The sequence below is a fragment of the Pongo abelii genome, chromosome 3 (assembly GCF_028885655.2).
Source record: "Pongo abelii isolate AG06213 chromosome 3, NHGRI_mPonAbe1-v2.0_pri, whole genome shotgun sequence".
Classification (NCBI taxonomy): Eukaryota; Metazoa; Chordata; class Mammalia; order Primates; family Hominidae; genus Pongo; species Pongo abelii.
Genome location: NC_071988.2, coordinates 161069114 through 161095723, shown reverse-complemented (window position 1 = coordinate 161095723; position 26610 = coordinate 161069114). Strand labels below are relative to the sequence as shown.

Here is a 26610-nt window from a genome sequence, read left to right as displayed (position 1 = left end):
TGGCTTTTGTGCACTTGAAGGCGCGTGAGAGTGCCCCGCTCGAAGGCTCCCCTTTGTGTGAAAGTGTGGAAACCAGAAGCGTGCAGCCACTGCTGGGTTTTCGTTTTCGAATTCGCAGGCACTTGGGCCAAAATACTCCCACACCAAAACACTCTCTCATTCTCGCACCAACAACACTCAGACTTGAGTTACTTCTCCGTTGCGGACAGCGCAAGGAGCGACAATAGCTAGATGCGGATGCCCGCAGCTCCCCGGGCAGCGCCAAGGGGCCGCCCGCCGCGCTCCGCAGCTGCGCGCTGGGCCCCGCCACCCGACCGCCAGCAAACGCCGGCACCAACCGCCGCGCGGCCGGGCTGTTGGGCGGGTGGTAATTTCTGGGAATGGGGCGGGGTTGCGGGTGTACTACGCCGAGCTTTTGCTAGCGGGGAGGAGGAGCTGGCGGCGCCGAGGGGCGCGAGGCTGGCGGGGCGGTGCGCCACGTGCGTCACCGGCCGGGGCGGGGCTGGCGTCGCGCTCCTGGCCGGCGTCGCGCTCCTGCCCGAACCCCCACCTTTCACTTAGCCAAGGCTGAGGAGTGGGGACTGGAAGGACCGGGCTCGGAGTTTTTGCAAAACCTCGCCCCCCCGTAACTGTCAGACTGCCCGACTGTGGGGCCGTCTCCGGAGAAGGGCGAGAGTCCTGAGTTGGGGATGCGGTGACGGCGGGGCCTGCGGGGGCCCTGAGTGGCGAGGGTGTGTGCGTGCGGTCCCGACCGGCTGGGGGAAGCCGGCGGGCGCTGCAGGTGCACGCGCGGCCCCGTAATCCTCACACGCCTGCCCCGTGCGGCAGAGCCCCCTGCACCAATCCGGGGCTGGAGTGGAGAGCGAGATCGGCGAGCCCTGGGCAGGGAGCCGGACAAGTGACGAGCGTCTTTACCTGGGAAGGCGGGTTTGGGAGAAGTTGGGCGAGGAGAGGAAGGCGGGATTCAAGACAGCAAAAGAGGCAGGTTCGGCGGGCTGGTGGGGACCCGAGGGCGGCGGGGCCCCGCGGGGTATAAATAGCCGGCCCGCGTTTGACAGGCGCTGCGGTGACTGGCGGTGCCGCCCCCGCCCCCCCGCCGCGTGGGGAGGGGAGGAGCACTCTGAGCTGGCTGGGAGGGGGAGGCGGACTCCAGTGTCCTGGTGGCGGCGGCAGGAGGCCGAGGGGGAGGAGCCGAGGCGGGGGGTGGAGGGAGCGGGCCGGGAGCGGGGCGGGGGCCACCATTCCTCCCCGCGCCGAGCTCTGTGTCGCCGCAGTCGCCTAGGCGGTTGGGGGTCGGAGGGACGGTGCGGGCGGGGGTCGCTGCGCGGGGCGGCGAGCCTCTGTTTTGTCTCCTCCTCTCCCTGTGGAGGGGCTCGGGCTGCTGGGGAGGCCCCGGCTCCCTCCGGACGCTCGGCCAACGGCGGCGGCGACGGCGGCTAGTCCGCGGCCCTGCTGAGAGGGAAAAGGACGCCGCGGTCTTCCCAGGCGTCGCGGAGAGCAGGTAAGAGCGCGGGCAGCCGAGGCTGGTGAGAGGGAGCGCGAAGGGCGCGGCGATAAAGCCTGGCTGTCCCGACTGCCGCCGCCTCCCTCCGCGCCCCCGCCCCGCGCTTGTGTTGTTTGCTTCGGGGTTTGCGGAGGGGTTTTCCGGCGGCTGCGGCGGTGACACTGGCCGGGGGCTGGGGGAAGGGGGCTGAGTGTCCCCAGGCAACGGTCGCGGAGCGGGACTTGGAGAAAGGGGAACGCGCGCTGCGCGCCTGCCCGCGGGGAGCGCGGGGCGCGGGGCAGGGCTGAGGGAAGAGGTTACAGACCCCGGCGGGGGGGATGGGCCGAGCGCAGCTTGTCTCGCCGTGTTTACATCTCTGCGCGAGTCACCTCTGCCGAGAAGCGGACTGAACTGACCCGCCTCATCCCGCGGGGAGGCCAGGGCGGGGGTCCGGCTCCGGAGGAAGCGCGTCTTGGGAGGGTTTGTGTAGGGCGGGAGTCTGCGGCCGGCGCCGGGGCTGGGCGGCGAGCTCGGGGCGGGACCTGGGAGGCTCCGGCCGCTCTGGGTGGCGGGCGGGCGGGGGGGGCGCTGGACACCAGTTTCCTTCCCTGTGGTGTCTTATCGCCGCCGCTTACCTTTGCTTCCCGGCGCTGCTAGCTTGCACGACAGGTTGTACTCAGCAGTTCTTTTATTCTCGCTCTCCACGCCGGCACCGTGCTGCCATCTCCCCCTATTCCCCGGGAGGTAGGGAGGCTTGGCTCGGATCGGAATCTGTTTCTTAAACAAAACAAAAACGGGCTTGTAACACGCACGTCCAGTGACCGCCTTCTGGATCCTCGCGAAGCTGGTCCTTAGGAACCGCGCGACGGGATGGTCTAGGGGCGCGGAAGGAGAACAGGGAGGGCTCTGCCAGGATTGTATGCTGACTCTACCCCAGGAGCTTTGTGATCAGGGCAGCCGAGCCCGCTCTCCTGCTCCATTTGGGCATTTTTATTCCATATCCATAAAGGACTGATAAAATATTCCGTAACACCAAGAATAATCCAGATCTCACAGTTTCTACTCTTTTCCCTTTGCCAGCATCCTGGATGGACTCTTTCTAGGAGCCAGATTCGCTGCAGAATAGCCTTTAAGTTCTTAGTACTTCATTAAATGAGGAAGAGGGGGATACGTCATTGTAAAACTGTTAAAAATTCCCCGCTTTCTTGTGTTCATGAACATTTACTTCAGCTTAATGGTTTAAATTGTAATCCGGTGATGAGAGAATAGTAATCGTGTGTTTGATAATCAGATTTGTTTTCCTTTTTATCTGTGATTCTCTATCCCGAAGTAAATTATGCACTTTCTTTGGTGCCAGAATCACGGAAGGATGTATGCTTTACTAAGAAAGGATTGGATATTTGTGTTTCAGAGTTTCTTCAAAAGGTAGAATGACTTATATACGACTGGAAACCATTAAATTACATTTAAGGGAATTTAGGAATAATAAAACTTTTTATAGAGCATTACAGTTTACAGAGTACATTCATGTAACTATTATTGAGACGATATCTAGTAGTTAAACACATGAAATAGAAAATTGGAATATCCTGGGCATTTGAAATTTGTATGTTTATGTCAGCCTATTTTTAAGTTTAGTGATTTAACTCATTGGATTTATCATTGCCTCTCATTTCAGACATAAATACTCATTTACAAAATAGTCAGCTTGAGTATGGTTGGAAAGAATTTGTAACTTTGGGATTTTTCTATCCTGAGTAAAACACATTGGTACCTGTGGCCTGTAGGGTCTGCTATTGTTAATGGCTTTACCTGCTCATGTTGTATACCATTTTTGGAGAGGTAACAGCTTCACTGTGATATAATTCACATACTAGTCAGTTCAGTTTAAAGTGTACAGTTTGGTGGGCTTATTAATTTTTTAAAAAATTACTCCATTTTGCAGGTGAACGATTCAGTGGTTTTTAGTACAATTGTCCATCGGTATCTGTTGGGGATTTGTTCTAGGGCCTTCCTCAGATACCAGAATCTATGGATGCTCAGGTCCCTAAAATAAAATGGCATAGTTGCTGGGTGCAGTGGCTTGTGCCTGTAATCCCAGTTATTCAGGAGGCTGAGGTGGGAGGATCTCTTGAGGCCAGAGTTTGGACACCAGCCTGGGTGACAGAGCAAAATCCTGTCTCTTAGGAAAAATGAATAAAAATGACATAGTATTTGCATATAAACTATGCATATCCTCTTGTATGCTTTAAATCATTTCCAGATTACTCATACTACCTAATACAATGTGGATGCTGTGTAAATAGTTGTCATACTGTGTATTGTTTAAGGAATAATGACCAGAAAAAAGTCTGTACATGTTCATTTACAGACATAATTTTTTTTTCAGTAGTTTCTGTACCTCATTGATTGAATCCATGGATTCAGAACTCATGGATATGGAGGGCCGACTGTATATTCAAAGTTGTGCAGCCATCACTATAATCAATTTTACAGCATTTTAATCATCCCCCAAAAGAGCCCCATATCCATTAACAGTCGCTTTTCATTTTCCCTCAGCACTCCCAGTCCTATGCAACCACTGATCGACTTTCTATCATTATAGATTAGACTGTTCTGGACATTTTATGTAAATGAAACCATAAATGTGGTCTTTTGTGACTGGCTTCTTTCGCTTAGTATAGTGCTTTCAAAGTATATCCATGTTGTAATATGTGTCAGTACTTCATTTCTTTTTTTTTTTAATTTAATCTATTTTCTTTCTTTCTTTCTTTTTTTTTTTTAAGGCGGAGTCTCGCTCTGTCACCTAGGCTGGAGTGCAGTGGTGCGATCTGGCTCACTGCAGCCTCTGCTGCCTGGTTCAAGCAATTCTCCTGCCACAGGCACGTGCTACAACACCTGGCTAATGTTGTTTTTTTTTGTTTGTTTGTATTTTTAGTAGAGATGGGGTTTCACCGTGTTAGCCAGGATGGTCTCGATCTGACCTCGTGATCCGCCCGCCTCTGCCTCCCAAAGTGCTGGGATTACTGGGGTGAGCCATCGTGCCTGGCTAATCTATTTTCTTTTTGATAGAGATGGGGTTTCACCATATTGCCCAGGGTAGTCTTGAACTCCTGTGCTCGAGCAGTCCTCTCTCTTTGGCCTCTCAAAGTGTTGGGATTTCAGGCGTGAGCCACTGCACCTGATCCTTTTTACTTAAAAAAATTTTTTATAGTCTTTTTTTTTTTTTGAGACGGAGTCTCGCTCTGTTGCCCAGGCTGGAGTGCAGTGGCACGATCTCAGCTCATTGCAACCTCCGCCTCTCGGGTTCAAGCGATTCTCTTGCCTCAGCCTCCCAAGTAGCTGGGACTACAGGTGTGTGCCACCGCGCCTGGCTAATTTTTTGTATTTTTAGTAGAGATGGGATTTCACTGTGTTAGCCAGGATGGTCTTGATCTCCTGACCTCATGATCCACCCGCCTCGGCCTCCCAAAGTGCTGGGATTACAGGTGTGGGCCACTGCACCCACCCTTGTGGTCATTTTTTTTTTATTGATGATTAATATTCTATTTATGGATATATTACATTTTATTTATCTGTGCATCAGTTGATGGATATTTAAGTTTCTTTTTTTGGGCTATTATGCTGCTATGAATATTCATGTTTTTGTGTAGATGTGTTGTCATTTCTTTAGGTATGTACACTTTTTAATAAATTAGCTTTTGACTTACCTGATACCAAAAAAATTATCCATTTTGAGTATATAATTCAATAATTTTTAGTAAATATATAGAATTGTGAAACTATCACCTTGAGCTAGTTTTCGAACATTTCCATTGCCTCCAAAATTCCCTCCAGCCTGTTTGCAGTTAACTCTTATTCCCACCCCCAGCCTCAGGCAATCACTGATTGGTTTTGTCTTAATCCATTTGCTTTTACTGGATATTTTGTATAAATGGAATTGTACAATATGTAGCCTTTTGTATCTGGCTGCTTTCACTTAGTATACTGTTTTTGGGATTCATTCATATTGTAGTGTTTATCAGTTTTTTGTCCCTTTTTACTTTGGAATAGTATTTCTTTGTATAGGTGCATGATAGTCCTCCCCGTTATCTGTGTGGGATACATTCCAAGACCCCCAGTGGATGCCTGAAATCTCAGGTAGTATTGAACCCTATATTATTTTTTTCTATATCTGTATACCTATGATAAAGTTTAACTTGTTAATCAGGCATAATAAGAGATTAAAAACAATACGATAGAATAGTTACAACAATATGCAATTCACAATTTCATAGATAGAAGATTTCTTACTGTAGATGTTAGCAAACTCAGCATAAAGATTTTTTTCTTATTAAATTGAGAACTTTCACTTTTTCACTTAAAAGAAATATTTTACAGCTTCTTTTTGGCATATCCAATTGTCATCCTTATTACTCTTGAGTGTTTGAGCCATTGTTAAGTAAAATAAGGGTTACTAGCACTACGATACTAGTTGATCTGATAGCTGAGATGGCCACTAAGTGACTAACAAGCAGGTAGTGTAGACAGCGTGAATATGGTGGATAAAGGGATGATTCATGTCCAAGGCAGAGGGGCATGTTATGAGGTTTCATCATGCTGCTCAGAATGGCACTCAATTTAAAACATAGATTGTTTATTTCTGAAATTTTCCATTTATCATTTTCAGACCATGTTTGACTGTGGGTAACTGAAACTAGAAAGTAAATGTAGGTAAGGGGAGATTACTGTAACACACTTTAGCTGTTGACCAGTATATATAGGTGTTTCGATTATTTCCAGTTTTTGACTCTTGAATAATACTCAAACATTTGAGTACAAGTCTTTATGTGAATATACGGTTTTGTTTCTCTTGGTTAGCTATCTAGGAGTAGAATTACAGCATCATACGTTTAGCTTTTTAGGACACTGCCAAACTGTTTCCCAAAGTGGCCATAATATCTTATATTGCTAACAGCAATGTTTGAGAGTTCCAGTTTTCTTCACATCTTTGCCAACACTTATTATTGTCTTTTTTTAAAAAAATTATAGCTGTTGTAATGGATATGAATTTGTTTGTCTTTGAGTCACTGTGTCGCCCAGGCTGGAGTGCAGTGGTGCAATCTCAGCTCACTGCAACCTCTCCCTCTTGGGTTCAAGCAATTCTCGTGCCTCAGCTTCCCGAGTAGCTGGGATTACAGCCGAGCACAACTACGCCCAGCTGATTTTTTGTATTTTTAGTGGAGACAGGGTTTCACCATGTTGCCCAGGCTGGTCTCGAATCCTGAGCTCAGGCAGTCCTCCTGCCTTGGCCTCCCAAAGTGCTAGGATTACAGGCGTGAGCCACCGTGCCCGGCCTGATTTTGTTAATTCGTTGTGTTTTTTTTCTTTTTTTCTCTGTGTACTGTTTAGTGGAGTCATTGTGATTTTAATTTTAATTTTCGTTATGACTCATAGTATTGAGCATCTTTTCATGTATCTTTTTTCTTAATCCATTTATTACTGAAGTTGCAATTTTTTTTGTGAAAAATCAGACCTTGGTGATGACCTTGAGCAGTAGGATATTAATAATTCCCACAAGCTTAGCATTCCAAAAATGGAACACTTGGCATAAATGGGCTGGCTGGAGTGCAGTGGTGCGACCAGAGCTCACTGTAGCCTTGACCTCCTGGGCTCGAGCAGTCCCCCTACCTCAGCCTCCTGAGTAATTGGGAATGGGGAATGCAGGTGCATACCACCATGCCCGGTTAATTTTTTATTTTTCTTTTTTGTAGAGATGGGGGTCTCACTGCATTGCCCAGGCTACTCTTGAACCCCTGGGCTCAAGTAATCCTCCTGCGTTGGCCTGCCAAAGTGCTGGGATTACAAGCATGAGCCCCCGTGTCTGACCCATCTTTTTTGATGACATCGCTATTCAGATCTTTTGCTCCTTTTAAAATTGGGTTGTTTGGGCTGGGTGCGGTGGCTCATGCCTGTAACCCCAGCACTTTGGGAGGCTGAGGTGGGTGGATCACCCGAGATCAGGAGTTCGAGACCAGCCTGGTCAGCATGGCAAAACCCTGTCTCTACTAAAAATACATAAATTAGCTGGAGGAGGTGGCGGCGCATGCCCATAATCTCAGCTACTCAGAAGGCTGAGGTAGGAGAACTGCATAAACCTGGGAGACGGAGGTTGCAGTGAGCTGAGATTGCAACACTGCACTGCAGCCTGGGCGACAGAGCAAGGCTCTGTCTCAAAAAAAAAAATATAATATAATAAAATTGGGTTGTTTGACTTATTGAGTTGTAAGAAGTTTTTTTTTAAAATATATTCTGGATGTAAGTTCTTTAATAGATATACGATTTGCCAATATTTCTTCACAGTCTGTTGCTGGTCTTTTCATTGCTTAAAAAATTGGTGGCTGGACGTGGTGGCTCACACCTGTAATCCCAGCACTTTGGGACACTGAGGTGGGCGGATCATGAGGTCAGGCATTCGAGACCAGCCTGGCCAACATGGTGAAACCCCATCTCTACTAAAAATTCAAAAATTACCCGGGTGTGGTGGTGTGCACCTGTAGCCCCAACTACTTAGGAGGCTGAGGCAGGAGAATCGCTTGAACCCGGGAGGTGGAGGTTGCAGTGAGCCGAGATCACACCACTGCACTCCAGCCTGGGCAACAGAGCGAGACTCTGTCTCAAAAAAAAAAAAAAAAAAGGCGATTGAGATCTTTTAAAGCGTAATTAGTTTAAATTTTGATGAAGTGTGGTTTCTAAATTTTTTCTTTTATACATCATACTTTTGTTGTCTTATGTAAGAACTCTGCCTAATCCAAGCTCTTGAGATTTTTCTGCTTTCTAGAAGTTTTATAGTTTTAGCTCTGACAGTTAGATTTTATCATCTATTTTGAATTAATTTCTGTGTATGGTGAGAAATAAGGTTCTAAATTCATCTTTTACATACAGATGGTTCTGTCAACCTAAATAAAAGACAGTCCCTCTGAAAGAAAACAATATTTATTCAGGAATGGGCATTATAATGGGAATATGCATACCATAGTAAACTATGTGCATATTCAGGGAGGTAAAGGAAGACACAATTTTTTTTTTTTTTTTTTGAGACGGAGTCTCGCTCTGTCACACAGGCTGGAGTGCAGTGGCGAGATCTCAGTTTATGGCAAGCTCTGCCTCCCGGGTTCACGCCATTCCCCTGCCTCAGCCTCCCGAGTAGCTGGGACTATAGGTGCCCGCCACCACGCCCGGCTAATTTTTTGTATTTTTAGTAGAGACAGGGTTTCAGCGTGTTAGCCAGGATGGTCTCGATCTCCTGACCTCGTGATCCACCCGCCTCGGCCTCCCAAAGTGCTGGGATTACAGGCATGAGCCACCGCGCCCAACCAAGACAGATTTTTAAAGGAAAAATGAGGAAGATTACATCATTGTTTTAAATCAGTTGTGTTTGGCTATAAAGATCAGTGACAAGAGTGGTGCCAGTCTGAGGTTGGACATGAAGTTACTGAGCAGATGTCCTTGCAGAAGTATTTTTTTGTGTAAGGTTGCAATTCCCTTTGTGCAGGGTTGTGGCATTTATGGATTTTTTTGTGATCTTTTTTTTTTTTTTTTTTGAGATGTAGTCTCGGTCTGTCGCCTAGGTTGGAGTGCAGTGGTGCGATCTCGGCTTGCTGCAACCTCTGCCTCCTGGGTTCAAGTGATTTTCCTGCCTCAACTTTCCACGTAGCTGGGACTACAGGCCTGCACCACCACGCCTGGCTAATTTTTTCGCCTGGCTAATTTTTGTATTTTTAGTAGGAATGGGGTTTAACCATTTTGGCCAGGTTGGTCTTGAACTCTTGACCTCAAGTGATCTGCCTGCCCTGGCCTCCCAAAGTGCTGGGATTACAAGTGTGATCTGCCTGTCTCGGCCTCCCAAAGTGCTGAGATTACTGGCGTGAGCCACCACGCCCGGGCAATGGCGTGGGTTATTTTTTTTTAATCAGGTATTCATGCATGAGAATCCTCCTTTCATGGCCTTCCCTGGCTCCATTTGTCAGGGCTTTTAATACAAATGACTCAATTTTAATTCTAACAACTTTCACTTTTCCCCCTTTTGATCAAAATCTTTCTTTGGACCCAGGCACAGTGGCTCATGCCTGTAATCCTGGTGCTTTGGGAGGCAGAGGCAGGAGGATTGCTTGAGCCCAGGAGTTTGAGACCCACCTGAGTAACATGGCGAGACCCTGTCTCTAAAAAAACAAATAAAACAAAACAAAAGGGATCTTTCTTTGGAAGCATCACTGATCAATCATCTTGTAGTTAGGTTTTAATTATCTTTAGCTGCCAGGATGGACCTGTCCTGGGTTGTTGGTATGGTTCCATGTTGGAGGGAGTGCTTGTCAAACTAGGAGTCAGTGTCAGGACCCTTTCAGTCACATTTGAGCAACAAGGGAAGTTTGGAGGGAGTGATTCTCAGGCTAAGTCTGCTGGGAATCCGTTATTAAGATCAGTTTTTGTCTGTTCCTTAAATGTAGGCTATCATCTCAGGGTTTAGGGCCAGCCCAGTATAATTCTGTTGGGTCAGTATAATTCTGTACTTCTACAGAAATGTAACAAATAACATGTACAAAGTTTAAAAAGGAAAATACAAAGTAAAATTAATACTAATATAATACCAGGTTACATAATGGTTTTGAGCCATGAAGCTAGACCTAAAGGCAGTCAGTTGAATAAACCAAGTGACCATGGAGAACTAGATGAGACCTGTGGTAACCATGTGATCTGTTTTCTTATTTTGCGTATGAGTCTTAACTTCCTCAAAGGAATTTATCCAGGTAAATCATGTAGTATTAGTAATAGCACAGACATTTCTTTGCTTAACTAATAGCTAATGCAGAGCAATGTTATCATTCGGTATTCTATAACTGGGTTGAATTAAAGCAGAGTGTGAATAATTTTTTTAGGGATGTTGCCAGAGTCACCCACTAGGTGGACTGAAGGATCTGTTAGGTCAAGTTCTGTCAAGTTACCAGCAGAAGCTACTGATTGTAAAATTTCAATTACAACATTATCTTGCCAAGTGAAAAAGCTACGCCTTAAGAGGGGTAAGAATCTCCCCTTGTTCAGTTATCTTGGGAAAAGCTGTCTACAGTGCGGAACCAGCGACTTCTCATCCTGATTTGCAGTTTGAATGTCTCTGGTTAAGGCATTGAGCAGTTTGGTGAACTTTTCTGTGTGGCTCAGACTTCGAGTACCAGACTTGTCCCTTAAAATTCATTGAGTTTCAGCTTATAGGGCTTCAGGAACAGAGCAATTTCTGTTTTAATAATTCTGTGGAAGAAAGTTGGATTGGAGGAACCTAGAAGAATTTAGGATCTAGGCCAGTTTGCAGGTAGATAATAAAAACTCAAATACAGTGTACAGGGCTACAGTCTAATAACAGATACAGTATAGCTTTTCTTTAGAAGCATAACTTTTTATAGTCATCCCAGTTTCTACCAGAGATAATCAGAATAAGACAAATCTGTTTATAAAATAGTTTTATTAGTTTTTTGTCTGATTATTTACATAAATGCAGCAAGAATAGCAGTTGACCACAAAGAAATTTCAGATTTATAAACCTTTCAAGACTAGGAAGCCAAACCAAGGGAGGCATTAGATTTCACCTACAGCCTTAAGGTTGCTGGGCTGGCCAAGAAGTGACAGATTATATTCTCTCACTGTAGGGATGGGAACACCTGAACCCAGACATTGTGTGCACATTCTTAAATATGATATTCCAGTCAAAGTCTTGGTAATATAACTAATGTTTCTAATTGTATCCTGTTATAAAGAGAGCAAATTTTTATGAACTTATGCTAAAAACCCTGTATTATCATAAAAATAAGACTCATGAATAGTTTCTGAATTTTACTTAACCAATATCTAATGCAGAGGGATCAAGTAGGGAGAAAAAGTAAATGCTTTCACTTTTGTTGAGATAAGTATTATCTTACCAAATTACTGTAAATGATTGATACTTTAAGAGAAAAAGTTTTCTTAAATCTGGAAAACTGAACATTTAAGTAAAGAACCAACAAGGTTTCAAATAAAAGTCATAAAAACATTGATTATTTAATCTCATATTTTATTTTATTTTTTTTTTTTGAGACAGAGTCTTGCACTCTCGCCCAGGCTGGAGTACAGTGGCGCCATCTCAGCTCACTGCAAGCTCTGCCTCCTGGGTTCATGCCATTCTCCTGCCTCAGCCTCCTGAGTAGCTGGGATTACAGGTGCCCACCACCACGCCCAGCTAATTTTTTGTATTTTTAGTAGAGATGGGGTTTCACCATGTTAGCCAGGATGGTCTCGATCTCCTGACCTTGTGATCCGCCTGCCTTGGCCTCCCCAAAGTACTGGGATTACAGGCGTGAGCCACCGTGCCTGGCCTAATCTCATGTTTTGTGTTGCTTGATCTTAATTAGTAGTTTTTCTAACTAATCAGTTTCTTCATTAGAATTCTGGAAAATTTTTAGTCCATTGAGCTTAAAGTTATTAGAAATGTATATTTAAGAGTACACGTCTTTTCCATGAATCTGATTGCAGATATTTTTATTTTTATTTATTTTTAAATTTTATTTATTTATTTTTTGAGACAGAGTTTGACTCTGTCACCCAGGCTGGAGTGCAGTGGCCTGATGTCGGCTCACTGCAACCTCCACTTCCCGGGTTCAAGTGATTCTTGTGTCTCAGCTTCCCAAGCAGCTGGTATTACAGGTGCACACCACTACCTTGGCTAATTTTTGTATTTTTAGTAGAGACTAAAGACTAAAATTAGTAAAGACCAGAGACTAAAGACTAAAATTTTTTATTTTTAGTAGCCATATTGGCCAGGCTGGTCTCGAACACCTGACCTCAGGTGATCTGCCCGTGTTGGCCTTCCAAAGTGCTGGGATTACAGGCGTGAGCCACCATGCCCAGCCTTGTTTTAGAGAAGAATCAAAACTGTAAATGATGAAGATTTAGAATAGCCATGGTTAAAAATCTGATGAAGTTCATTATAATCAGCAATTGACAAAGAAATTCAGTTATTACATGTGGCATGTAACATATACTAGAATTATGACTGATGACCTATTAGATTTCTAAGAGTTTTATATACTTTTAGAATATTCATATTAATATCATATCAATAAATCAATAAATGTAACTGAAAGAAGATCTAGAATCACTTATTTGTCAATGCTTTCCATATAATTCAGCATATCAAATAAGCCTGATTTAGTTCAGTGTCTCCATTTCAGAAATCTTTGAGAAGGTCGAGTGCCTTGTGGAACATCCTAAAGTTAGTTTGAAGTCAAGAAAGACTTATTTATTTTATTTTTTATTTTTTTGAGACGGAGTCTTGCTCTGTTGCCCAGGCTGGAGTGCAGTGGTGGGATCTCAGCTTACTGCAACCTCTGCCTCCGGGATTCAAGTGGTTCTCCTGCCTCAGCCTCCTGGGTAGCTAGGATTACAGGTGTGAGCCATTGCGCCTGGCCTAATTTTGTATTTTAAGTAGAGATGGGGCTTCTCCGTGTTGGTCAGGTTGGTCTCGAACTCTGACCTCAGGTGATCCATCCACCTCGGCCTCCCAGAGTGCTGGGATTACAGGCATGAGCCACTGCGCCAAGCCGTAAGACTTAATTTAGAACTTGATCCTGGGGAAGTTTACCAAAGATGTCAAAAGGTTTAAAACACCTGATCAAAACAGAATCATAGGTCACTGTGAAATAATAGTCATTAATTTAACCACAGTAATAATAAAAGATTTCAAAAGCAATACAGAAAGTTACATGGATGGGAAACAAACAAACAAAAAACCAAAACCCTTAACCCTTCTAAAGCACAGTTTTCCTAAATAACCAAAAACCCTAATAAAGACAGCATGAAATACAGGGATTATCTTCATAAGATGCAAAATCTTTGTTTCTTGGGCCAGTTAACAAAAGGGCAAAGAAAACTTCCTGCAGTGAGATTGCTTCTCCTAATAGGAAACCCATATAGATAATCTGGAAGTTGGACCTGATGAAAAATTACTTGACACAGGAAGAATGTGTATCTAAGGTTATGAGTGTACACCATATTATAGACAAATGTAAACAAGAAAACTAGTACCTTGAGCAGGAAATACATGGCTCTTAGTAAAATCATGGGAAATTCTGGGTTAAATGGAGCAATTCAGACACATCAGGAAAAGCCAATGCAGAATTGCTCTAAACTCTAAAGCTGCAGTTCAGAAGATGTTTAAAAATTTGAAGAAACAGATTTCTGAATTAAACATAAAAACCTCTTGCAGTTTTTACTAAGAACAGATCAAGACTTGAAGAAAAGCTTGTTCTAACACAGGGGACCAAAATTTTAGGTATTTGTTGTTGTTTTTGAGACAGGGTCTCATTCTGTCACCTAGGCTAGAGTGCAGTGGCACAGTCTTGGCTCACTGCAATCTCTACTTCCCAGGTTCAAGTGATTCTCCTGACTGAGCCTCCAGAGTAGCTGGGACTACAGGCGCGTGCCACCACGCCCACCTAATTTTTGTATTTTTTAGTAGAGATGGTGTTTCTCCATGTTGCCCAGGCTGGTCTCGAACTCCTGACCTCAGGTGATCCACCCGCCTCCGCCTCCCAAAGTGCTGGGACTACAGGCGTGAGCCACCGTGCCTGACCAAAGCTAAACTTTTAGGAAGACTTGTAACTAATTTTCTTTTATTTATAGCCAAGTTAATCGTATGAAAAATCTTCCTTCCTTCCTTCCTTCCTCCCTCCCTCCCTCCCTTCCTTCCTTCTTTTCTTCCTTCTCTCTCTCTTTCCCTCCGTCCCTCCCCCCGCTTTCTCTTTCTTTCTCTTTCTTTTCTTCTCCCTTTCTTTCTCTCTTTACTCTCTCCTTTCTTACTCTCTTCTTTTCTTTCTCTTTCTTTTTTTCTTTCCTTTTCTTTCTTTCTTTCTCTTCTTTACCTTTCTTTCTCTCTCCTTCCTTCCTTCTCTTTCTTTCTTTCTTTCTTTTCTCTCTCTCTCTCTCCCTCCCTCCCTCCCTCCCCCTCTCCTCTCTCTCTCCCCCCCTCCCCCTCCGTCCCCCTCCCTCCCCTCCCTCCCTCTTTCTCTCTCACCCCTCCCTCCCTTCCTTCTTTTTCTCTTGCCCTTGCCCTTTCCTTTCCTTTTCTTCTTTCTTTCTTTTCTTCTTTCCTTCCTTCCTTCCTTTCCTTTCCTTTCTTTCTTTTTCTCTCTTTCTTTTCTCTTTCTCACCCCTCCCTCCGTCTCTCCCTCCCTCCTTCCTTCCTACTTCCTTTTTTTTTTGATAGAGGGACTCATTCTGTCTCCACTGCGATCATGCCTCACTGTAGGCTCAACTTTGCGGGCTCAAGTGATCCTCCCACCTCAGCCTTCTGAGTAGCTGAGACTACAGGCACATGCCAGTCTGTCTGGCTAGTTTTTGTATTTTTTGTAGAGATGGGGTTTCACTGTGTTGAACAGGCTGATCTTGAATTCCTGGGCTCAAGTGGTCTGGCTGCTTCAGCCTCCCAAAGTGCTGGGATTACAGGCATGAGCCTCTGTGTCTGGTCCACACACAAAATTTCTTTAATAAATTCATCCTTCACAAACTTTCCACCGCTTAATCAGATCTTCCACAACATTCTTGGGCCTTTAGCTTTGTCCTATACTTTCTCTTTCTTAAATAACCTGTCCTTACACTTTAGGACACAGTTTACTTTCTTTTTTCCTTATCATTTTGAAAAGTTATTCTCCTTTTAACCCTCCTTGCCAAAATTACATCCTTATAACTTTCTTTATATTTCTCTCTCCGGCTTACTGAGTCCTTTTTATATTATTTCCTTCCTAAATATTACTTTTTGAAATAACCTTAAATAACCTCTGAATTTACACTTATTCTTTTTTCTCAAAGAATAATACATCCTTATGCTTTTCTCATAATTTTTCTCATCAGAGCCATATGATATTTTTTGTTACACTTCATATACAGAATTACATACATTAGTTAGAATTTCTAACTTAGTAATCTTGATTTTTAATGAAAACCTAGGAAGCAAGAAATTTTGAACTATCATATATCAGTATTTTATAGATGAGAATCATTTTATATATTTTTTTATTTTTTGAGTTAAGGTCTCTCACTATTGCCCAGCCTAGAGTGCAGTGGCATGATCATAGCATACTATAACTTGAACTCTGAGGTCAAGGGATCCTCCTATCTTAGCCCCTGGAGTAGCTGGGATTACCGGAGCATGCTGCCATGCCTGGGTAATTTAAAATTTTTTTTGTAGAGACAGAGTCTTGCCATGTTGGTCAGGCTGGTCTTGGACTCCTGGCCTTAAGTAATCCTCCTGTTTCAGCCTTTGAGAGTGCTGGGATTGCAGGTGTGAGCCACTATGCTTAGACTTTTAAATATTTTTTACAAACATTCTCCGTAACATAATTTTGTGTGTATTAATAGACTGAAATATATTCAGTCTTTCTATAAGATTTATCAAGGCAAGAACAAACGTATTTATGTTCAGCAATTGGTGTTTCAATATTTTTCCTTATTTGGAAATGATCTGGACATTTAATGAGTATTTATCACTTAATTTAACATAATTTTAATATTTCAAATTATGTGAAAAGTTCATTTATAAACATTTATCCCATTTGCATTTACATACTTTATTTATTTATTTATTTCCGAGATGGAGTCTTGCTCTGTCACCTAGGCTGGAATGCAGTGGCACCATCTTGGCTCACTGCAGCCTCCACTTCCCGGGTTCAAGCAGTTCTCCTTCCTCAACCTCTGGAGTAGCTGGGATTACAGGCACCCGTCACCACACCAGCTAATTTTTGTATGTTTAGTAGAGACGGGGTTTCACCATTTTGGCCAGGCTGGTCTTGAACTGGCTGGTCTTGAACTCCCGACCTTGTGATCTGCCCTCCTCGGCCTCCCAAAGTGCTGGGATTTCAGGCGTGAGCCACCGTGCCTGGCCCATAATTTGTTTTTTTTTTAATTTTAATTTTTTTTTTGAGACAGAGTTTTGCTCTTGTTGCCCAGGCTGGAGTGCAATGGTATGATCTCGGCTCACCACAGGATTACAGACATGCTCCACCATGCCCGGCTAATTTTGGTTTTGAGACGGAGTCCCGCTCTGTCGCCCCAGCTGGAGTGCAGTGGCGCGATCTCAGCTCACTGCAACCTCCGCCTCCCGGGTTCAGGTGATTCTCCTGCCTCAGCCTCTTGAGTAGCTGGGACTACAGGCGTCCGCTACCACGCCCAGCTAATTTATTGTATTTTTAGTAGAGTTGGGGTTTCACCATGTTAGCCAGGATGATCTCGATCTCCTGAGCTTGTGATCCACCCGTCTTGGCCTCCCAAAGTGCTGGGATTACACTGCGCCTGGCCTAATTTTGTATTTTTAGTAGAGACGGGGTTTCTCCATGTTGGTCAGGCTGGTCTTGAACTCCCGACCTCAGGTGATCCGCCTGCCTCAGCCTCCCAAAGTGCTGGATTTACAGGCGTAAGCCACCGCGCCCGGCCTACTCATAATTTTTTTTTTTTTTTTAACAGTTTTACGTAGACTATTTGTGAGAACTGAGATATTAGACAAAGCTAGTCGTCATTCAGGTTACTTTCCTGTTCGCCCTTTTCATAGCCTAAGAATATCAGATGTTAACCTAAGAAAGAACCTTAAAGTTAAATGTATGGAGATTTTGTTGATAACTCAGAAGATACAGCTGTTTTCATTAAATCAACACTATTAAATTAGTCTTATCAAAGAGCTTCACGAATAAAAGACTATTCTGTTTTTAGGCTGGTTTTATAGTTTTATAACGTGTGTCAGTCATGACACCCTAAAACATTTAGCAGAAACAAATTCTAACTAGTAAAACCAGGCAAAAATGTATGCTGACAGTTCTGAAGATGTTCCTATTTTTATTTCATCAACAAATTTAAAACCAGCTTATTTATCAAAGATTTACTTAAATTATGTAAATTAAAAAGGCATTTGAGTTAATTCCTATATATTTTAACAATTTATGTAAGCACTCACTTATCTAAACCAATCTGAATAGAATTCCTTAAGAAATTTCTGGCTGTATACACAATACGCAACATAATATACGTACATAGGTATAAACACTCCTAAACGTATCTAGGCACACGTGTGTGTATGCACACATGGAGACACACACAGAGAGATCTTACTGCATTCATTTTAGAATTTTATTTTTATTTTCTTTTATTTATTTATTTTGAGATGGAGTCTTACTCTGTCGCCCAAGCTGGAGTGCAGTGGCACTGTCTCAGCTCACTGCAACCTCCACCTCCTGGGTTCAAGACATTCTTCTGTCTCAACTTCTGGAGCAGCTGGGATTACAGGTGTGAGCCAATATGCCCGGCTAATTTTTGTATTTTTAGTAGAGTCAGGGTTTCAGCATGTTGACCAGGCTGGTCTCAAACTCCCGATCTCAAGTGATCCACCCGCCTCGGCCTCCCAAAGTGCTAGGATTACAGGTGTGAGCCACCACCCCTGGCCAATATGATAAAATATTTTAAATCTCCCGTATATTTTGTGAGGGAAAGACAGGGTCATTGTTTCTTCCACTGACCCTTTTTCAAGATCATTCCTGATAATTATGGTTTTATTGTCCTCTAAAAGTTGCTGCCGGGTTGAAATTTATGTTTTGAGTTGTTTTACCTTGTCTATAACTTTCTGTAATCTTCCTCATCACTACCATCAACTGATCTTTAGGTCATGAAGTCTTGTCATACAGGATTACATATTACTTGTACTATGGTCTCCATGAAATAGTTTCTATTATTATTCTCTTTTTACACATGAGTCTGAGATCTGGAGAAGATAAATAACTTGCTATGCAGAAAAGAGTTAACATAGTAGGTCTGAGATAGCTATTCTTAGAAAGGTCTGCTTGCAAGATTGGCCATTGGCTGGCATCTGAGAACTTGGCTCCCACAGTGTTCCCAGTAACTGACTACAGGCGCCCACCACCACACCCGGCTAATTTTTTGTATTTTTAGTAGAGACAGGGTTTCACTGTGTTAGCCAGGATGGTCTCAATCTCCTGACCTCGTGATCTGCCTGCCTTGGCCTCCCAAAGTGCTGGGATTACAGGCGTGAGCCACTGCGCCTGGCCTGCAGGCTATGCTATAGTATCTTCCACATCTATCATTGAGGCTAGCGCTCCGCCCCAACCCACTGCCTCTCAGCAAGCCGAACTCATTGCCTTAACTTGAGCCCTCACTCTTGCAAAGGGACTACGCATCAATATTTATACTGACTCTAAATACGCCTTCCATATCTTGCACCACCATGCTGTTATATGGGCAGAAAGAGGATTCCTCACCACACAAGGGTCCTCTTTCATTAATGCCATTTTAATAAAAACTCTTCTCAAGGCCTCTTTATTTCCAAAGGAAGCTGGAGTCATTCACTACAAAGGCCATCAAAAGGCATCAGATCTCATTGCTCAGGTCAAGGCTTACGCTGATAAGGTAGCTAAAAAAGCAGCCATCAAAAGTCATCAGATCCCATCATTCAGGACAATGCTTATGCTGATAAGATAGCTAAAAAAGCAGCCATCAAAAGGCATCAGATCCCATCATGCTTATGCTGATAAGGTAGCTAAAAAAGCAGCTAGAGTTCCAACGTCTATCCCTCAGGGCAGTTTTTCTGCTTCTCATCTGGCCACTCCCACCTACTCCTCCACTGAAACTTCCACCTATCAATCTCTTCCCACACAAGGCAAATGGTTCTTGGACCAAGGATCTCCTTCCAGCCTCACAGGCCCATTCTATTCTGTCATCATTTCATAACCTCTTCCATGTAGGTTACAAGCTGCTAGCCCATCTCTTAAAACGTCTCATTTCCTTTCCGTCATGGGAATTTATCCTCGAGGAAATCATTGCTCAGTGTTCCATCTGCTATTCTACTATTACTCAGGAATTTCTCAGGCCCCCTCCCTTCCCTACGCATCAAGCTCGGGGATTTGCCCCTGCCGAGGACTGGCAGATTGACTTTACTTACATGCCTCTTGGTCTAGGTAGACACTTTGGCTGGATGGATAGAGACCTTTCCCACAGGGTCTGAGAAAGCCACCATGGTCATTTCTTCCCTTCTGTCAGACATAATTCCTCGGTTTGGCCTTCCCACCTCTATACAGTCTATACAGTCCGATAACGGACAGGCCTTTATTAGTCAAATCACCCAAGCAGTTTCTCAGGCTCTTGGTATTCAGTGAAACTTTTGTACCCCTTATGGTCCTCAATCTTCAGGAAAGGTAAAACGGACTAATGGTTTTTTAAAAACACGCCTCACCAAGCTCAGCCTCCAACTTAAAAAAAAGGACTCTGTGAAGAACAGAGCCTAAAGACTTGCCAACCAAGCAAATAATTACGCTAAACCCCCTTGGACCCCCTTGGAAACTCTCTAATTAGATGTCCTGGGTCCTCCCAATTCTTAGTCCTTTAATACCTGTTTTTCTCCTTCTCTTATTCCGTTTAGTTTTTCAATTCATACAAAACTGTATCCAGGCCATCACCAATAGTTCTGTACAATAAATGTTTCCATCACCAATCATTCTATATGACTAATCTTCCTTTTAACAACTCCACAATATCGCCCCTTACCACAAAATCTTCCTTCAGCTTAATCTCTCCCACTCTAGGTTCCCACGTTGCCCCTAATCCCGCTTGAAGCAGCCCTGAGAAACATTGCCCATTATCTCTCCATACCACCTCCAAAAATTTTCGCTGCCCCAACACTTTACCACTATTTTGTTTTATGTTATTTTTCTTATTAATATAAGAAGGCAGAAATGTCAGGCCTCTTGAGTCCAAGCTAAGCCATCATATCTCCTGTGACCTGCACGTATACATCCAGATGGCCTGAAGTAACTGAAGAATCACAAAAGAAGTGAAAATGGCCTGTTTCTGCCTTAATCGATGACATTACCTTGTGAAATTCCTTCTTCTGGCTCAAAAGCTCCCCCACTGAGCACCTGGTGACCCCCACCCCTGCCCGCCAGAGAACTACCCCCTTTGACTGTAATTTTCCATTACCTACCCAAATCCTATAAAACGTTCCCACCCCTATCTCCCTTCTCTGACTCTCTTCGGACTCAGCCCGCCTGCACCCAGGTGAAGTAAACAGCCTTGTTGCTCACACAAAGCCTGTTTGGTGGTCTCTTCACACGGATGCGAGTTAAAGTTTTGACTTGTATTTCTATCCAGAGTATATTTAGAATCTTCTGATCCGTAGTCAAGACGCGTTATCCATTGCGCCACTGGCCCCGAGCTTATCCAGAGTATATTTAGATGATACTTTGCTGTTCAGTTTTCACCATCATAAAACAGATTGAACAAGTCGTTGTTGATTAGGTTATGCCTGGGAACCTGACTGGTCTAGTTCTTTGGTTGAAGATTTCTAGAAATGTCAAAACGTGCCTTATAAGGGAAGTGTCAAAATATCTCCAAAGGCCTGGGTACTATGGCTCATGCCTGTAATTCCAGCACTTTGGGAGGCTGAGATGGGAGGATTGCTTGAAGCCAGGAGTTTCAGACCTGCCTGGGCAACAAATGAGACCCTATCTCTGCAAAAAATGAAAAAACCTTAGTTGGGTATGGTGGCATGTGCCTATAGTCCTAGCTACTCAGGAGCCTGAGGCAGGAGGATTGCTTGAACCCAGGAGGTTGAGGCTGCAGTGAGCTGTAATGTGATGCCACTGCACTCCAGCCTGGTTGACAGAGTGAGACCCAGTATAAAAAAAAAAAAAATTATACAGAATTTTGATGATGTCACAAATTATCTAAGTTCATTTCTTACCTCCGTGTGTGTGTATGAGAGAGATTAATGATATTTTAGTCAATGATGGATCAGATACATAACAGTAGTCCTGTAAGATTATAATACCTTAGTTTTACTGTACCTTTTCTATATTTAGATATGTTTAGATACACAAATACTTTCCATTGTGTTAGAGTTGTCTATAGTATTCAGTATAGTAACATGCTGTACAGGTTTGGAGACTGGGAGCAATAAGCCATATTGTGTAGCCTAGGTGTGTAGGCAGGCTACACCATCTATGTCTGTGTAAGTACGCTCTATAAGGTTTGTACAATGACAAAATCCTAAGGTCCAAAATTGCCTAAGGACCTAAGGATGCCTTTCTCAGGATATATTTCTGCCATTAAGCAATGCATCCCTGTATGTGTATAGCACATAATATGAATATATATATAAGATTAAGGCTGGGTGCGGTGGCTCATGCCTGAAATCCCAGCACTTTGGGAGGCTGAAGAGGGTGGATCATTTGAGGTCAGGAGTTCGAGACCAGCCTGGCCAACATGGTGAAACCCCGTCTCTACTAAAAATACAAAAATTAGCCAGGCATGGTATGTGCCTGTAATCCCAGCTACTTGGGAAGCTGAGGCAGGAGAATTGCTTGAACACGTGAGGTGAAGGTGAGCTGAGATCGCACGTGAGCTGAGATCGCACCACTGCACTCCAGCCTGGGTGATGGAGTGAGACTCTGTCTTTAAGAACAACAACAAAAAAATATATATATATCTATGAATGAACATGTATGTTAATTGGATTACTCAGTGTCAAGGCCGTGAATAGTTAAGCTCTTATTAGTCATGGTATGAGACCATGTGTATACCACACAAGAATATATGTATAAGTTTGGCCGGGCATGTTGGCTCACGCCTGTAATCCCAGCACTTTGGGAGGCCGAGGCGGGTGGATCACGAGGTCAGGAGATTGAGACCATCCTGGCTAACACGGTGAAACCCAGTCTCTACTAAAAATACAAAAACAAAATTAGCCAGGTGTGGTGGCGGGCGCCTGTAGTCCCAGCTACTCGGGAGGCTGAGGCAGGAGAATGGCGTGAACCTGGGAGGCGGAGCTTGCAGTGAGCCGAGATCGCGCCACTGCACTCCAGCCTGAGCAACAGAGCGAGACTCCGTCCCCCGATGACCCCCCCACCAAAAAAAAAGAATATATGTATAAAATTAATAACATGTTAACTGGATAACTCAGTGTCAAGGCCATGAGTAAATAAGGATTTTGAGATATTGTTAGTTATGGTATGAGACTTTTGAAATGAAAAGTTATTTTTATGATTGGCAAGTTATATCACTTTCCAATTAGCCTCTTCAATCAATTTTTTCTTGTAAAACGAGCTGTAAGTTCTCTTCCAGATTGAAGAGCTTTCCTGCAACTTTTCTTATCCTGTTAATTTCTAGCGTCATTTTTAAACATCTGGATTAATTATTTATTCCTAAACTAACTCTCATGATATGAGTGCTTGTTGCCAAAATTATTTATCCTCAGTTCTGGCTTATGAGCCTAAATTGTTAAAAACTATATAGTCCTTACACTTGGTTTTCCTCAAAATGACCTCATTCTCATTTTCAAAAGCGAATTCTTTCTTTAAACAATTCATTAGTTTACCTTCTATCCTTGTAAAATGCTGTGTTAATGTTTGTCTTAACAAATAAGAATGACATCTAAATTTTTCATGAGTTGTAATTAGATTATATTGCTTTTATCTTTTTCATTATTATTATTTATTATTATTATTTGTAGAGATGCAGTCTCACTATGTTGTCCAGGTTAGTCTCGAACTCCTGGACTCAAGTGATCCTCTTGCCTTGGCCTCCCCGAAGTCTTGGCCCTACAGGTGTGATACACCATGCTGGCCTTTTTAATTATTGTTTTCCGAGATGGGGTCTTGCTGAATTGCTCAGGCTGAAGTACAAGGGCTGTTCTGAGGCATGATTCCACTACTGATCAGCATAAGAGTTTTGACCTGCTCAAGTTTCTGACCTGAGCTGGTTTACCTCTTCTTAGGTGACCTGGTGATCCCCCTCTCCTTGGAGGTCACCATACTGATGGTGAACTTTGTGTTGATAAATGATTGGCATAGTGAACTACAGCTTAGAACTCCTGGACTCAAGCAATCCTCCTGCCTCAGTATCTGTAGTAGCTGAGACTGCATGGGTGTGCCACCGCATCTGGTACTATATTCTCATCTGAAGCTTTAGCAGTGTAATACAGCTCTGATGCTGCCCCTATACCATGTGAACCAAGAAGTATCTGAGACAGGTCTCAATCAATTTAGAAAGTTTATTTTGCCAAGATGAAGGATGCACATCTGGGAAGTAGGTTTGTGCCTTTCTCCAAAGATGATTTTGAGAGCTTCAATATTTAAAGGGGAAAGAGGAAGAAATTTTTAAAAGGTGTGGGTAGACAAGAGACAAGCAGTTGTATTATTTTATCAGCCTTTCACTGAATACACAATTTACCTGTGAGAGGGGAGTAGAGGAATAGCCACTTAAGCCTTGTCTAGCTCAGCGAATCTGCATTTTTACATCAGAGGAAGACTCACATATGCATTGGTGTCAGGTTAGCAGAGGGATGATTTAGAGCTCTTTTGTCCTGCACTCATGAAGATAAGCTATCAAGATACATTATCAGGGTAAAATTCAACATAACTATTTTAGTGTAAAGATCTTGAGGCCCACAAGGAATTTCCTAGTAGGCAAATTGTGAGGGAAGTATGTAGCTTTTTTTTTTTTTTAATTGTTGTAGCTATCTTATTTAGGAATAAAATGGGAGGCAAGTTTGCCTGACACAGTTCCCAGCTTAGTTTTTCCTTTTGGCTTAGTGATTTGGGGGTCCTGAGATTTATTTTCCCTTTCACAACTAATATCTTAGGGTCTTGTATTATTAAAAAGATAATAACAGATCAAATGACATTCATTTAATGCTTATAGTGTGTCAGGTAGTTTATGTAAAGAATGAAAAGAACTAGATACATCTACTTCTCAGAGTTGTTTTATACTATCTTATGGATGAGAAAACTTAACTTAAAGGAGATTAAGTAACTGCCCACATCAGGTAATTACTCAGCATTAAAGCCAAAACATAAAAAATATTTATTGAGCACCTATTGTGTTCCGAAGATACAGTGGCCAATAGGCTTTTAACTCTTAAATCATACTAGCTCTTCAGTATTGTAAGACAAAGAAAATGACTGAGGCAAGTTTGAATTTAGAGGTTTATTTTGCCAAGGTTGAGGATGTGCCCAGGCAAAAGGAACACAAAAATCACAGCACAGCTTTGACATGTGCTTTTTCCAAAGGGGGTTTTGAGGGCTTCAACCTTTAAAGGGGAAAAAGGGGACAGTAGGGAAAGGGGAAAGAAAAAATAAAGAGGGAGAGTATGGTCACATTCTTGTGAGCTCACTAAATCCACATGTTGCATGTGAAAAGGAGTGGGTAGACTGAAAGTCAACTATGCATTCTTACTGGCACTCTATGAATCTGCATTTTACATAACATAAAGTAAACAGAGGAAGCAGTCAAGTATGCCTTTGTTTTGGGTGAGTGGAGGAATGACTTCTAGTCCTGTGTTTGTCTATACCTTTGAAGATAAGCTTTTAATTTATATTGTCAGTGTGAAATTAAATAGAATTCTGTTTTAGGGTAAAGGTCTTGGGCCCAGAAGGAATTTACTTGTGAGCAAATTGTGAAAGAGGCCCCCTGGTGAGGTATGTGGCCTTTTATCTTTGCAGCTATCTATTTAGGAACAAAGTGGGAGGCAGTTTTGCGTGACTCAGTTTCCAAGCTTTACTTTTCCCTCTGGGATAGTGAGTTTGGAGGTCCCAAGATTTTTTTCCATTTATTTATTTATTAATTATTTTTATTTTTTGAGACAGGGTCTCCCTCTGTTACTCAGGCTGGAGTACAGTGGCACAATCTCAGTTCACAGCAACCTCTGCTTCCCAGGCTCAAGCGATCCTCCCACCTCAGCCTCCTGAGTAGCTGGGACTACAGACGTGTGCCACCGTGTCTGACTAATTTTTGTATTTTTAGTAGAGATGGGGTCTCCCCATGTTGCCAACGCTGGCCTTGAATTCTTGGGGTCAAGTAACCTGCCTTCCTTGACCTCCTAAAGTGCTGGGATTACAGGTGTGAGCCGCTGTGCCTGGCCTTTTCTTTTCATTTTATTATTCTTTCATAGTATATAGAGTATTGTCAAAATAGTCTTTATGTAATAAAGGGGATAATTATGCCTATTTTACAGGGCTGTTGTAAGGATGGAAAGAATGCATAAAACTGCTTGTTTCAATAACTACAAAAATGTATGAGACTTTTGAGGCAGGAGAATGGCAGTGAGCAGAGATTGCGCCACTACACCCCAGCCTGGGCGACAGACCAAGACTCTGTCTCAAAAGAAAAAAAAAAAAAAAGTATGAGACTATTGTTATTGATGTTGTATTTATATTAATATTACAACTATATATATATAAAATTCGTGTCGAACTTGATAATTTCAAAAGGGAAACAAGACAACTAAAATGTGAATTAGAAGTACTTAAAGCATTGATTTCATTATTAAAAATATTTAATTTCATCAGTTAAATGACTAAGGGTAATGGAGCTTTTTCACTGATCTATAGGCAGGAACCAGCTGTGAATTAAACTATACATAAGTGTAAATTACAAGGCTCTGCCTGGTGGCTCACACCTGTAATCCCAGCACTTTGGCTGCCTGAGGCAGGAGAATTGCTTGGGCCCAGGAGTTCAAGACCAACCTGGGCAACATAGGGAGACCCCCATCTCTATAGAATAAAAAAAATTAGCTGGGCATGGTGGTGTATGCCTGTGGTCCCAGCTACTTGTGCTGAGGTGGGAGGATCACTTGAGCTTGGGAGGTTAAGGCTGCAGTGAGCCGTGATTGAGCCATTGCATTCCAGCCTGGGCAACAGAGTGAGATCCCATTTAAAAAAAAAATGGTGTAGACTACAAATTACAATTCTTCTCATTCAATGTCACGATAATACTGTTAATATTTGAATACAGATGTTTCCTTAATTCTAATTTTGTACATTGTCCTTTTTAAAGTCAAGTTTACTGAAGTTTAATTTACATGTAGTAAAATTCACTCATATTTTTGTGAGTGGCAAATGTATACTATTTTGCAGTTACCACCACAATGAAGATAATACAATATTTCTTTCACCCCAGAGAGTTTCCTTGTACCCTTTTGAGATTAAATCCTTCCAACTGATTTATTTTCTATTTCTATAATTATCTTTTTTTGAATGTCATATAAAATAGAGTCACCCTTTCTGTTTCTGATCTGT

General features: G+C 43.0%; 1 protein-coding gene across 8 annotated transcripts in view; it reads left to right on the top strand.

The window, feature by feature from the left end:
* Window positions 1–1368: 1368 nt before the first annotated feature.
* ELF2 (E74 like ETS transcription factor 2) overlaps window positions 1369–26610 on the top strand; it is a 142756-nt gene continuing 117514 nt past the window's right edge. For 5 of the 8 annotated variants that reach the window (XM_054553537.2, XM_054553533.2, XM_024245933.3 and 2 more), the window contains exon 1: window positions 1369–1501. The gene's annotated coding sequence lies outside the window, so the exon portion shown is untranslated. Of the gene's footprint in view, window positions 1502–9415; window positions 10540–26610 lie in introns of those variants that run through there. The other 3 variants (XM_054553540.2, XM_054553531.2, XM_054553530.2) reach the window with 3 other exon arrangements.